Source organism: Schistocerca serialis, chromosome 12 (assembly GCF_023864345.2).
Source record: "Schistocerca serialis cubense isolate TAMUIC-IGC-003099 chromosome 12, iqSchSeri2.2, whole genome shotgun sequence".
Taxonomy (NCBI): domain Eukaryota; kingdom Metazoa; phylum Arthropoda; class Insecta; order Orthoptera; family Acrididae; genus Schistocerca; species Schistocerca serialis.
In genome coordinates this window covers 127,027,682-127,041,530 of record NC_064649.1, presented here as the reverse complement: position 1 = coordinate 127,041,530, position 13,849 = coordinate 127,027,682, and the positions used below count along the sequence as shown (strand labels likewise).

At 45.3% G+C, this 13,849-nt stretch overlaps 1 non-coding gene across 1 annotated transcript; it reads right to left on the bottom strand.

Annotated features, from left to right (window-relative positions):
• Positions 1-10,417: 10,417 nt before the first annotated feature.
• On the bottom strand, positions 10,418-10,492 carry Trnat-ugu (transfer RNA threonine (anticodon UGU)). The gene has a single exon. It is a non-coding gene; the product is annotated as a tRNA-Thr (tRNA).
• Between the last annotated feature and the right edge of the window lie 3,357 nt (positions 10,493-13,849).

Below are 13,849 nucleotides of genomic sequence, written 5' to 3'. Positions count from 1 at the left end.
TGTGGCGCGAAATCGTCTTTCTCTGTTTCGCATATAGCTCCTTCTCATTTCTTGTTGTGGTGGTCCAGCCTCTCCCAACGTCTTTGGTGGTCTGAAGTGACAGCCGACAAAGGGGTCCGGCCATGTACCAGCCTCTGCGGCCATCTCGTTTGTTTGACATGACACACACAACTTCCTTTTCTGTGTCCATTCTCTCATACCGATGGGCCAATTATCAATTATTATTCGGTGTATTAGTACTGATTTAGCATCATGTAAGGTGCAAAATCTGCTACCTTACAATGTCATTTCTGGAAACCCATAATCTACTCTGCAGGAATCAACATGGATTCCGGAAACAGCGATCGAGCGAGACCCAACTCGCTTTATTTGTTCATGAGACCCAGAAAATATTAGATACAGGCTCCCAGGTAGATGCCATTTTCCTCGACTTCCGGAAGCCGTCGCTTGATAAACAAAGTAAGAGCCTACGGAATATCAGACCAGCTGTGTGGCTGGATTGAGGAGTTTTTAGCAAACAGAACACAGCATGTTGTTCTCAATGGAGAGACGTCTACAGACAAAGTAACCTCTGGCGTGCCACAGGGGAGTGTTATGGGAACATTGCTTTTCACAATATATATAAATGACCTAGTAGATAGTGTCGGAAGTTCCATGCGGCTTTTCGCGGATGATGCTGTAGTATACAGAGAAGTTGCAGCATTAGAAAATTGTAGCGATATGCAGAAAGATCTGCAGCGGATAGGCACTCGGTGCAGGGAGTGGCAACTGTCCCTTAACATAGACAAATGTAATGTATTGCGAATACATAGAAAGAAGGATCCTTTATTGTATGATTATATGATAGCGGAACAAACACTGGTAGCAGTTACTTCTGTAAAATATCTGGGAGTACGAGTGCGGAACGATTTCAAGTGGAATGATCATATAAAATTAATTGTTGGTAAGGCAGATACCAGGTTGAGATTCATTGGGAGAGTCCTTAGAAAATGTAGTCCATCAACAAAGAAGGTGGCTTACAAAACACACGTACGACCTATACTTGAGTATTGCTCATCAGTGTGGGATCCGTACCAGGTCGAGTTGACAGAGGAGATAGAGAAGATCCAAAGAAGAGCGGCGCGTTTCGTCACAGGGTTATTTGGTAAGCGTGATAGCGTTGCGGAGATGTTTAGCAAACTCGCGTGGCAGACTCTGCAAGAAAGGCGCTCTGCATCGCGGTGTAGCTTGCTCGCCAGGTTTCGAGAGGGTGCGTTTCTGGATGAGGTATCGAATATATTGCTTCCCCCTACTTATACCTCCCGAGGAGATCACGAATGTAAAATTAGAGATATTCGAGCGCGCACTGAGGCTTTCGGGCAGTCTTTCTTCCCGCGAACCATATGCGAATGGACAGGAAAGGGAGGTAATGCTGTGGCCCGTAAAGTGCCCTCCGCCACACACCGTTGGGTGGCTTGCGGAGTATAAATATAAATGTAGATGTAGATGTAGAAGAAACATCCACTGTCACGAGATACAGCGCCGTCGGCAGAAGGCACGAGCTGGTCAACGTGATTTTTCCCCTCTCAGCACTGTCCAGCGGCAGTTCTCGGCTTCACTTGGCTCGCAAACCGTGCAGCCTGTTCACATAAATGGAGCCGCTTCAAATATCTATGTTAGCTCTACTAAAGAAACATTCTTCTTTCGCCCATACACCACTCGTGTTGTTCTGCGAGTGGTATAGGCCTACATAAATAAAAAGTTCAATATGCTTGGGCATGTAATAAGACAAAAAAGGAAGATCTATATCGGGGTCAGTAAAAGTCCATCCGGCCCTTGTGGCCAAGCGGTTCTAGGCGCTACAGTCTGGAACCGCGCGACCACTACGGTCGCAGGTTCGAATCCTGCCTCGAGCATGCATGTCTGTGATGCTCTTAGTTAGGTTTAAGTAGTTCTAGGGGACTGATGAGCTCAGATGTTTAGTCCCATAGTGCTCAGAGCTTTGAACCACATGGAACACCATTGGGCTGAGTTAGATCGTGGACTTCCGTCCAGACCCCATCGTTCACCATCACCACCATCTCTTGTTTTGGCTCTTGAGCAAGAGAGATTCGGACACCTCACGGAAGATCCCCCCAGCACAGGTGAAGCAGTCAGTCACAAAGACAAGCCATATTAATGTCCACTGATACGTGTCCGAAGAACTCACACATTCTGTAACATCAACATCTGTGTAACATCAACACCTCTTCAGAATTTGCGTCCCTTGATGGTTAATACCCGTATCTTCTCCGTTTTGACTCTGTTCGGGCTAGAACTGCTTCACCCTGTGAGGCGAATCTGCTCCCAGTTTCCATTGATCCTGTGAGGCCAATCCTCGTTTACGCGAGCAGCGGCCGGCCCCGCGCGATAACCCCTGACCGCTGCTTCCGTGGCTCGGTATCGCACAGGCGGCAGCCCTGTTTTCACTGAAGAGCGCGTCACACCAAAAACGCGCCATCTTCTTACGTCATTCAATGAGGGTGCACACAGGACTTCAGGAACTGCAGTAACACACGAAAGGAGAGGCCTGAAGTCCTTGTCTGCCCATAGAAATTTAGGTTTTACTTGGTTTCTCCTAAGTACTTGAGGATATTTCCTAAGGTAGCGGCATTTCTGTCGAAAAAGTCTCTGCCTATGCTGCCTGATATTCTCCTTCACTACTTGTCAAGACGCCTCTAACCACGCCCGTTTCTGCGAAACTAACCTTGGCTGTTCTTTGTTTCCAGCTTATGGCGTAACATTACGCAATAACAGTTGATCCTATTTTCTTTCTAAGGACACAGGAAAAAAGTTCATTCGCCGCCAAGAGAAATCAACCTAATACCATCATCTCTAGTCTCGATAATGGCGTCAGCAACAGGTGATCCTATCTTCTTTCTAAGCACACACGAATCATTTGAAACGTGCCCTTAGCCAAATATATGAATTACTGTGCTGGTAAACCCCTTACGTTATTTGATTTTCAAACAGCTGAGCAGAACTGAACGTACTCAGAAAATTCTCTCTTTACTTACTCTGACCAACACTAAACTGACTCACAATATTTTTAGCGCAACGCAATCTGACTTTCAATAATCCCTACAAAAGAATGGCTCTGACTAACAATAACCAATGTATTTACCCTAATAATGTTCAAAAGTCATCATATATATATATATATATATATATATATATATATATATATATATATATATATATCAGTTCATGATATCCAGTATTACAAATTTACTCTTCTTGATGTACACACGTCCAGATCGTCCGCTCTCAAAATTCTGCCATCTCTCTCGCCACATCCACCACTGCTGGCGGCTCACCTCCTACTGCGCAACGCTACGCGCTGTTCACATCCAACTGCCCAACACAACAATAGCAAATACTCCAACAATGAAAACCAGCCACAGACTGCACACAGCACAGTCAGTGATTTTCAAGTAGAGCACTACCTGGCGTTACCAACATAAAAACCTAAACAGCCTACTTACACGTTCTATCTCTAGCCTAGGAAATGGCATCATCATCAGCTGATCCTATTTTCTTTCTAAGGACACATGAAAAAAGTTATTTTTCCTGAAAGAGAAATCACACTAACGCTGTGCAACGCTACCTGTAACCTAGATAATGCCATGAACAACAGCTGATCCTATGTTTTTCTGAGGGCATGGGAAAAAAGTTAATTCACCTCCAAGAAACATCACCGTAATGCTGTGTAACACTGGCTCTGTGATAGAAAACGGCATCGATTCTGCGAGGAAGAGATTCAACACGTTTATTTATGTATGACATTTGCAGCTGACGCCACTCGATGATCAGGTACTGGAGAGTTACCAGATTGCAATGATGTTGGTTACTGTGTTCCGCTGCTGTTCCAAATAGTCCCGGACATACTCTGTGGTGTTCACATTGGGTGATATAACAGGCAGAGTGTGCTTCATCACACAAGGAGTGATTTCGTCCAGCCCTGTGTACACGGCTGTTGACATCTTGGGTGACGGAAGTGTCAACAACATTCTCATATTCAGGATGTTGAAGAAAGCGCAGCACTAAGTCACTATGTCCACGGTAAACCGAATTAGTGGAGCCAGGTCACGGTACAGAAAACACCTCCAGAACACCATAGAATCACCCCCACCTCAAGGAAACCCTCTATACTCTGAAGGTTAAACGCCCCATTGGTTCACCTGGCGCCTTATATCATTCGAAAAAAGGGGCAAATTTGCGACTCGCAGGCCCAGACTACACGGCCTCCCTCACACTACACGGCCAACCCGTCACTCATTGTCCAGATCTGTGTTGATGGGTCTATTGAGGACGTGCAGCTTCCTGTGCTACTGTGGGCAATGGCACTTTGCTAGATGCTCGACATCAAATGCCCACCGCACGCAGTTCCCTCCACGATGTTCACTCGAAAACAGGTTGAGATAGAAGTACAATGTTTCTCACTGACAAAAAGGGACACTCATCTCTGATGCCCGTCATTAGGTTCCTACGTACTGTTACACAACTGCAGTGATAAACCATTCCTTGCAGAGACGTTGGGTAGTATACGTGGATAGACAGACTTGATTCACGACATGGTCACGATGATATCCATACACGGCGTCCTTTTCTGCCATTGGCTCATCTCAGAGTGCTAATTTCATACAAATGGCTGGCACATAGACACCAGTTCACTGCCATGACACGCGTCAGCCGTGAAGTATCATAGTAACCCCTGATATCGGTTCTGCAGGGCTCCAAAGGTGACCACTCTGTCATTTTTAAGGGGTAAGTAATACACAGGGTGTCCCATAAGTATTTCGCTGATTACAAATATGCATAAGACAGGAAATATGGTACATACTTTTGTCTTGAAGTGCAGGTAACATATTCAAGTTTTTGAGTAAACACACGCATACAATTAACAATTTTCGACGTATGCGCATTTCGTTGCCCGAAGGATATCCAGGCGACACCCCAGTTCTATCCATGTGGTGGTCAACATTTCGTGACGGATGTTATGAAGTCCGTAATTCATGTCACATGCAGTTCAAGATGAAAAGTATTTGTCTCTTACATATTTTATGCTTCATCAATGTTTGCATTCAGGAAAAGACTTTTGGAACACCAGGTATTGTCTTTGTCCTTCATACAGCGGTGGAAAATGAGGCTACAGACCGCCAAAGATGGACTACCGTGTGTGGAAGATATCTCTCATGCCGTCTCTCCGTTAAAATATTAACTGTGTCCGAATCTCAGTTTATAGAAAACATCAAACAATGGAAAATCCAGTATCGAATGTAACAATATCTTGAGAAGGAATGTTGCTACTCAACAGTGGAGATGCTGCGTCGCAGATACGCACAACACAAAGACTTTCACAATTGAAGCTTCTGGCCGTTGGCCCTTGTCAATGCAACAATATTATGAGAAGGAAAGTTACCAGTCGCCATATAGCGGAGATGCTGAGTAGCAGATAGGTACAACAAAAAGACTGTCACAATAAAAGCTTTTGGCCATTGTTGACAAAAGATTTAATTGAGAGAGTCTTTTTGTTGTGCCTATCTGCTACTCAGCATCTCCGCTATATGGTGAGTAGCAACTTTTCTTCGTATATAGGATATTGTTATATTGCATCCTGGATTTTCCATTGTTTGATGTTTTCTATAAATTGAGATTCTAACATTGGTAACTGTTGCTGCAGATTGTCTATACAAAAACTTATGAATTAACTTCTGCCTGTTATTATTTACAAATCAATATATTTAATTATGTATATTACTACTTACCAGTGAATATCTGGCCTGCATAAAGCTTATTTAGCACCTGCGAGAAAAATACATTACTGTTATTTAGTTACGCTTTCATTGACGTTATGTAATAAAACCCTCTATTGTTCACAAAAATGTTACAAGCGCCTATGTTAGTCCGGACCAAGTCTGAAGTTCGGCTGTATGACAAAATTCAGTCAGGAAAGTTTAGAAATTGGACTGCTCAGCTTCTCTGCTGTTCTAAAAATGGGGAAACTTAACTTAAAACGTTGCAGGTCGTGCGCCATTTGCACGGTTAGCTTGAATTCAGATTTGCCGCTTAATGGCTGCGGCTGCAACTCGTCAGCAATGATGGTTGAACAGCTAAAAATGCTAAATGCTGAAAAATATTAATGAATTTGACGTGGAAAGGCATATCTTGAAAAATTTAACAGGTTAACCCCCGCCCCCCTTACACACACACACACACACACACACACACACACCCCTGGTTACACTTCGACCGTTAAAATCGGAAGCAAAAGGAAGACAGAGCGAAATCTGTAGTGGAGCTCTTTTAATGACGAAAAATTAACACAGCCTCAGATATTACTAACTCCAAGATACATCTTTTTCTAACATAAGTTATTCTTTGACGATTAAGTTAATTGCAAAAAGTAATAATATAAATAAAATACATATCACATTTTCAACACAACATGATTCTTAGTGTGACTACGAAGGCTTTCCCGGCGTAATAATATTCTTCTCGGGTATCCAGCCGGATCATAACGTCTTCATGACACAATATTTCCGCGGTCCAACTGGCCGCCATCTTCAAGCGAGAGCGCTGGTGCACAATCTCGCCGGAACTGACTTCCCAGCACAAGCGGCAGCCCCTATATAGGCCGCAGAAGACCCACAACGCGTGCGCGAGAAGGTACCGTAGCTGCCCTCTAGCGCAGTAAACATGCCGCGCCGCCAGTGGTGGAAAGAGGCGAAATCGAGATATCGCTGTCAAAAATAAAAGAAAAAAATTTTTATTCCGACGATTGAAACACAGACCGTTGTTTTTTAATGTCAGATAACACCGGGTCCCAAGTCTTACTTAAAAGATAACCCTTGTCTCTATTAATAAGATTGTCAGATAAACGAATCTCTATGGATTCTTTTAAAACACAGTCCCAATAGCGAGATGCAGGGGCAACCATTTGTGTCGCATCATACAGCATTCTGTGTCCTTCGGTGAGACAGTGCTCCGCCACTGCGGATTTCCCAGGTTGAAGCAGCAGTGTGTGCCGCTGATGCTCAACACATCGGTCCTGAATGGTCCGGATTGTCTGCCCAATATAAGCCTTCCGACAGTGGCAAGGGATCTTGTACACACCGGGCTTCCTCAAACCCAAGTCATCCTTAACAGAGCCAAGGAGAGCTCTAATCTTGGCTGGCGGACGAAAAATACTTTTGATGTGATATCATTTTAGAATTCTTCCTTATCTTCGAGGAAATGCTCCCAGCAAAAAGCAGAAAAGCCACCGATTTGCAGGTATCTTCTGGTGGTTCAGGCGACGATCCAAACTGGAAAGCACGACGGATCTGCTTATCTGTATAGCCATTCTGCTTGAACACAACCTTAAGGTGGTCCAATTCTTGTGTCAAGCTTTCTCCATCTGAAATGGCATAAGCTCTTCTCGCCAACGTCCGCAGGACCCCCGTACGCTGGAACGATGGATGACAGCTAGAAGCATGCAGGTAACGGTCGGTGTGCGTAGGCTTTCGATAAACACTGTGTCCCAGTGTCCCATCATCCTTTCTGTACACCAGAACTTCCAGAAACGGAAGCTTCCCATCACTTTCCACCTCCATGGTAAACTTGATGCTAGGATGCAGGCAATTAAAATGATCTAGGAGGCGGTCAAGAGCTTCTCTCCCATGAGGCCACACCATAAACGTGTCGTCAACGTACCTCCAGAAACAGGTTGGTTTCAAGGACGCCGTCTTCAGCGCCATGTCCTCCAAATCTTCCATAAAAAGGTTGGCGACTATTGGAGACAATGGGCTCCCCATAGCCATTCCGTCAGTCTGTTCAAAATATTTGTCATTGAATAAAAAGTACGTCGACGTCAGCACGTGGCGACAAAGCCTGGTTGTTTCCTCATCCAGTTTCTCATCAATTAATTGCAAGGATTCTTCCAGAGGAACCCGGGTAAAAAGCGACACGACATCAAAGCTCAGAAGCAAATCGCAGGGACTAAGAGACAAGGACTTCAATCTCTGAGTAAACACCATAGAACTGGGAATGTGATGTCCGCTTTTACCGACGTGAGGGCCAAGAACAGATGCCAAATACTTGGCTAGATTGTAGGTAGGAGCACCCAAGTTACTCACGATCGGACGAAGCGAGACCCCTTTCTTATGAATCTTGGGTAGGCCTTATAGTCTCGGTGGCACGGCAGCACCAGGACGAAGTTTTTTTAAGAACGTCGTCAGGTAAAGAACTCTTCTTCAGCAGTGAAAGCGTCTTCCGTTTTATCCGTTCAGTTGGGTCGTCCTGCAATGTTCTGTATGCTGAGTCCTCAAGTAAGAGATCCATCTTTCCCAGATAGTCTTCACGTGACAGAAGAACCGTTGCGTTGCCTTTGTCCGCTGGTAGAACTATCAGATCCTCGTCTCCTCCATTTTTGACAGCGATATCTCGATTTCGCCTCTTTCCACCACTGGCGGCGCGGCACGTTTCCTGCGCTAGAGGGCAGCTACGGTACCTTCTCGCGCACGCGTTGTGGGTCTTCTGCGGCCTATATAGGGGCTGCCGCTTGCGCTGGGAAGTCAGTTCCGGCGAGATTGTGCACCAGCGCTCTCACTTGAAGATGGCGGCCAGTTGGACCGCGGAAATATTGTGTCATGAAGACGTTATGATCCGGTTGCATACCCGAGAAGAATGTTATGATTCTTAGTGTTTTGTGAATTTTTGTTAGAGAAAGGTTTCTATTATAGTTTACTGTTCATCGTTCGTAAGGGAATGTTACGCTCCTCTGTTGTGACTAACTGACTTGCATTTTTGTATTTCCTCTTTGTAGTGTGTTCCTTTATAATTTTTTTACCAGGCACTTACTATACTTTCTTCCTGTATTTTCCACCTGCGTCAGTGTCTGTCGCTTGTTGAAGTAAAACATTCTTATACGGTATACTCTCCAGTAGTAAACAGCTTCGGCTGTGCAACCGTTTTCAACTGCAGGCCGAAAAAAGAAAAACGAAACGACGCACCACGAAGGAATTATCCGAATGGGACGGAAATCGATACGTATGATGTACGTGTACAGACAACAAATGATTACAATTCCAGAAAAGTTGGACGATTTAATCAATAGAATGAGCTTCCAAAATTGAGCAAATCAGTAACGCATTGGTCCACCTCTCTCCCTTACGCAGTTATTCCCCTTGGTGTTGATTGATAGTGTTGTTGCATGTCCACCTGAGGGAAATCGTGTCAAATTCCGTTCAATTGGCACGTTAGACCGCCAATATCCCGTTCTGGTTGCAGTGTCTTGCCTATATTGCTCCAAACGTTCTCCCTTCGAGACAGATCCAGGGATCTTGCTGTTCAACATAGGGCTTCTCAAGTACAAAGTCAAGCAGTAGGAACTGCTGGGTGAAAGCTGCTTATTCTTGGGACTAAGCTGATATTCTTAACATGAAGTGACAGTACAGAATACATATGTTGAGAGGCCAATGTCAGAATACCCAAACTAGTGAACAGGGATCGACAAGAGGTTCGCGAACTTACACGACTTACTGCACTAACCGCCAGTTTCTAAGCCAAAAATATCCTTGTAGAATGGGAAGAGTTACCCCAAAATATAATACCATGCGACATAAGCGAATGAAAATAAGCAACGTAGACTAATTATCGTGTCGGAGTATCTCTCACTTCAGATACCGTTCGAATAGTAAAAATGGCTGTACTAGGTCTTTGAACAAGATCCTGAACGTGGACATTCCACGACAGCTTACTATCTATATGATCACCTAGAAATTTGAACTGTTCAGTTTCACTAATGATACGCCCATTCTGTGACATTAAAACATCGAGTTTTGTTGAATTGTGTGTTACTGTGATTTAGCGTTAATGTTTTTTTTTACAGGCCATGAACTTAGATCGTGAACTGCACTATTTGAAACCGAGCCAAGCTTGCACACAACACCATTTACTACCAAGCTAGTGACATCAGCAAACAGAAATATTTTACAGTTACCCGTAATACTAGAGGGCATATCATTTATATAAATTAGGAACAGTAGTGGCCCCAACACTGATTCCTGGGGCACCCCCCGCATTTGACTCTACTCCACTCAGACCCCACATCACAGCCATTCTGTGAATAATTACCTTTTGCTGTCTGTTACTAAAGTAAGAGGTTAACCAATTGCGAGCCACTCCCCGTATTCTGTAATGGCCCAACTACTGGAGCAGTATTTTGTGATCAGAATCACAAAATAAAAAAAATATGGCTAGCGCTCGATACCTTTTGTTTATATATGAAGGTAGTATGTTCCCTAAAGAGCAGATACCATTGATGACCCTGCAGCTTCTCTAGAATGAAATAATTTAATCGACACCCTAGCTGCAAACAGGCGTTGAAATACAACATTGGGGACATGTTGAAAATGTGTGCCCTGACCGGGAATCGAACCCGGGATCTCCTGCTCACATGGCAGACGCTCTATCTATCTGAGCCACCGAGGGCACAGAGGACAGTGCGCCTGTAGGGACTTATCCCTTGCCCGCTCCCCGTGAGACCCATATTCCCAACATGTCCACACGACTACATTCGTAGTGCGGCTAATAGATGTTTTCCCAACACACTGCCATCCCGGGTTCGAGTCCCGGTCGGGGCACACATTTTCAACATGTCCCCAATGTTGTATATCAACGCTTGTTTGCAGCTAGGGTGTCGATTTAATTATCATTCCGTTTGTTTAACCCATTCAGTAACTCACAGAGAAAGAGAATATAGCATTTTCAGTTGTTGAACGACTTCTAAAGCCGAACTGTGCATTTGGCAGCAAATTGTCTGATGTAAAATGATCGATTATCCTTACGTAAACAACCTTTCCAAGGGACTGATGACCTCAGACGTTAAGTCCCATACTGGAGCCATTTGAACCATATTTGAACAACCTTTACAATGACCTTAGCGAAAAAGCGGCTTTACCACTGAGTACTTAAATCGTTCAGGAAACTGACCATTCCTAAAGAAAAATTTACAAATATGGCTAAATACAGGGCTAACATGTGCAGCACAGTACTTCAATACTCCGCTAGACGCTCCATCGTATCCATGAGAGTCCTTAGTCTTCAGTGATTCAATTATTGACTCAATCTCCCCCCTGTCTGTATCACAGAGGACTATTGCAGACCTCAATCTCGGAAAGGCATTTGCCAAGACAGTTCTATGATTTGCTGTGGACAGTACTTTTTATCGTAAATTTCGAAGGACGCGAAATCGCCCGCGCGACCTCCCGCACTGACTTCCGAGGCGTCACCCCAGGAGGCGCGCTGACGCCCCAGCGCCAGGTTATCGGGTGCTGCGCGCTCTCTCGCCGGCCGGGCTCCTCTTTGCCCCCGCGGCCGTCATTATCCGTGCTGATGCTGCCGGGGCGGTGAACGCCCTCATCTCCGCAATCAAGGTCGCCAAAACTACGCAGCTCCACAGTGCCTCATTACCGTCGTCGCGAGAATGAACCCGAAAGTACTGTCAACAGGTGTAACACCCCACCTGTCACTTAGCTGGTTTTGGTGTGTATTCACCCCAGGTAATTGACTAACAGATCAACAGAGAGTGCAAAACTGCCGCAGTGTCGGATAACGCAAAGAAAGTAATAAGGTCCTGTGATTCCTGATTGAACTGCGGTGGCAGTGCTGACATTAATTGATTCAGAATTGATCCCTTTTAATTACAAAGGGGTGCACATTGATGTTATATTCAGCTATTGAACACCAGATGCAAATGTTGAACATAAAATTAATTAAGAAAGTGACTTGGGATTTCAACTACTTGACTGAAAACAGATGCAGTCGATTATCACAAATTTATTTTTTAACTCCCGACCTTCAATCATCACATTACAAGACTCTCCTATCAGGCAGTGGTAATAAATTGCGTTTGCGTGGAGGAAAGCGCGATACTTCAAAAGTAATTCCTATCGACTGACCCAGGCATAATGCGAAGTGCGAGAGGAATTCTACAATACACGGCCCATGAAACCCTCGTGGAAACTTTGCCGACGTGATCCAACAAATTAATCAGTGGCCGGAGCGGGCGCAACATCACCGAATTCAGCGTGGCAAGGCGTTGTCGTTATGCGGACGTCGGCTGACCCCGTGGTGCTGCATGGGTGCGCTCGTCTATTCACTCCTGGCTATCTTGCTCAGTACATAGCTGAACCAAAACTTCCTATGTCCAAGCTCAATCGTTCCATTTGCTAAGTCCTAAACTGCAGAGATGCTCACTCTTTCTCAGGCAAGCTGAGTAAAGAACGCCACGTCCGCACTCTAGGCAAGCTGGGAAGACCTCTACGGAGACTTCTCCCAGTCCGCTCTTCGCCTCAGTTTCCCCTCCAGCAAAGTCACTTACGCCAATTGCTGCGCAAGTCGCGTTAATTATGCGTCGCTTCCCAGCGCCGACCGATGCCTGCTCTGGGGAGTGAACAAATTCCCACAATTTTTTATTAAAGCGGTCTCGAAACGTTTTACACTGAAGGGTTGTGCTCAGCGAGCAGACGAGACTATTCACAGGTCCACCTTAGGATGCGGCTGATAGCTTCAAAAGAGGTCCTGCGACAGTAAAGAAAGAAGTAGTCCAAATTTATTGTTAATTTGTACTAGGAATATTTTTCATCTGTCTACGTGCCTTCAAATGGTTCAAATGGCTCTAAGCACTATGGGACTTAATATCTGAGGTCATCAGTCCCCTAGACTTAGAGCAACTTAAACTTAACTGACCTAAGTACATCATACATAGTCATGCCCGAGACAGGATTCGAACCTGCGACCGTAGCAGTAGCGTGGTTCCGGCCTGAAGCGCTTAGAACGGCTCGGCCAGAGCGGCCGGCCTACGTGCCTTCGCCGTAGACACCGCGCAGGTACAACGTGCAGGTAACGACTCGGAATGGGACACATAAAGCCGCCATTCCCGTGTTCGCTCCACCTGTGATGCAACACGGAGAAACCTTAACGTACGGTTCAATAAAAAGTGCTTTCTGCCACGCACTGCACGGTAACTGTAGTTACAGGGCACGCACTTTAGCAAGGTCAATTTCTCGACAGGTTTTTACTAGGGCGGATTTCGCAAACGAGTCGCGCAAGTTCCATCGCGTACTTCTTGCGCTCGTCAAAGCCTACTCGCAAAAAAAATCAGTGTTGCGCAAAACAAGAACCGACACTTTATTGCCCTTGCAACTGCGCATGCGCCGCTGTCCTAGAAACGCCTTTGTCCGCGGACGGCCCGCGGAAGTTCAAAGAGAAGCCTAGGGCAGGCAGGCCTCTTCTCTAGAAGCGTTTCTAGCTTCCCCGGCAAAGGCGCATGCCCTTGCATGGACTTTTCCTAGTGTCTCCCTGGCACATGTGTGTGTGTGTCTGCTGAGAGCGAAGCTGTCTTCCTGGAAGGCCTTGCGTCAAGAGCTTCCGCGAAATCTGGCGTTCGCAGAGTCGAGCGCTGTGGTTTCGGGGTACTACTCAGCAAAAACGGCACCTCTGCAACCTGTTATCTAGCCTGCGACCAGAGACATCTCGCAGGTGTGCAATTACACCACAGAAAAAATAAACAATATCGTGAACAGTTTTTCGTCTTTAGGGCCAACAGCGTAATATATGTTAACGATATGCTCGGTAGAGTAGACACACCAAATAGGTCCTTACAATTATTATTATGTAGTATTCTGCCTAGTGGCAGGTCCATGTCTTCGTACGGAGAATTTCTGATTCCACTGTTCCCTGTCTTCAGCTTCTTCCTTCAGTCTGTTGTATCTCCTTCCATCTTTCATGTCGTCCAGATGTTGAATTCTTCTCCTTCCTCGTCCTGCGTTTCCTCTGAGTTTCTCTT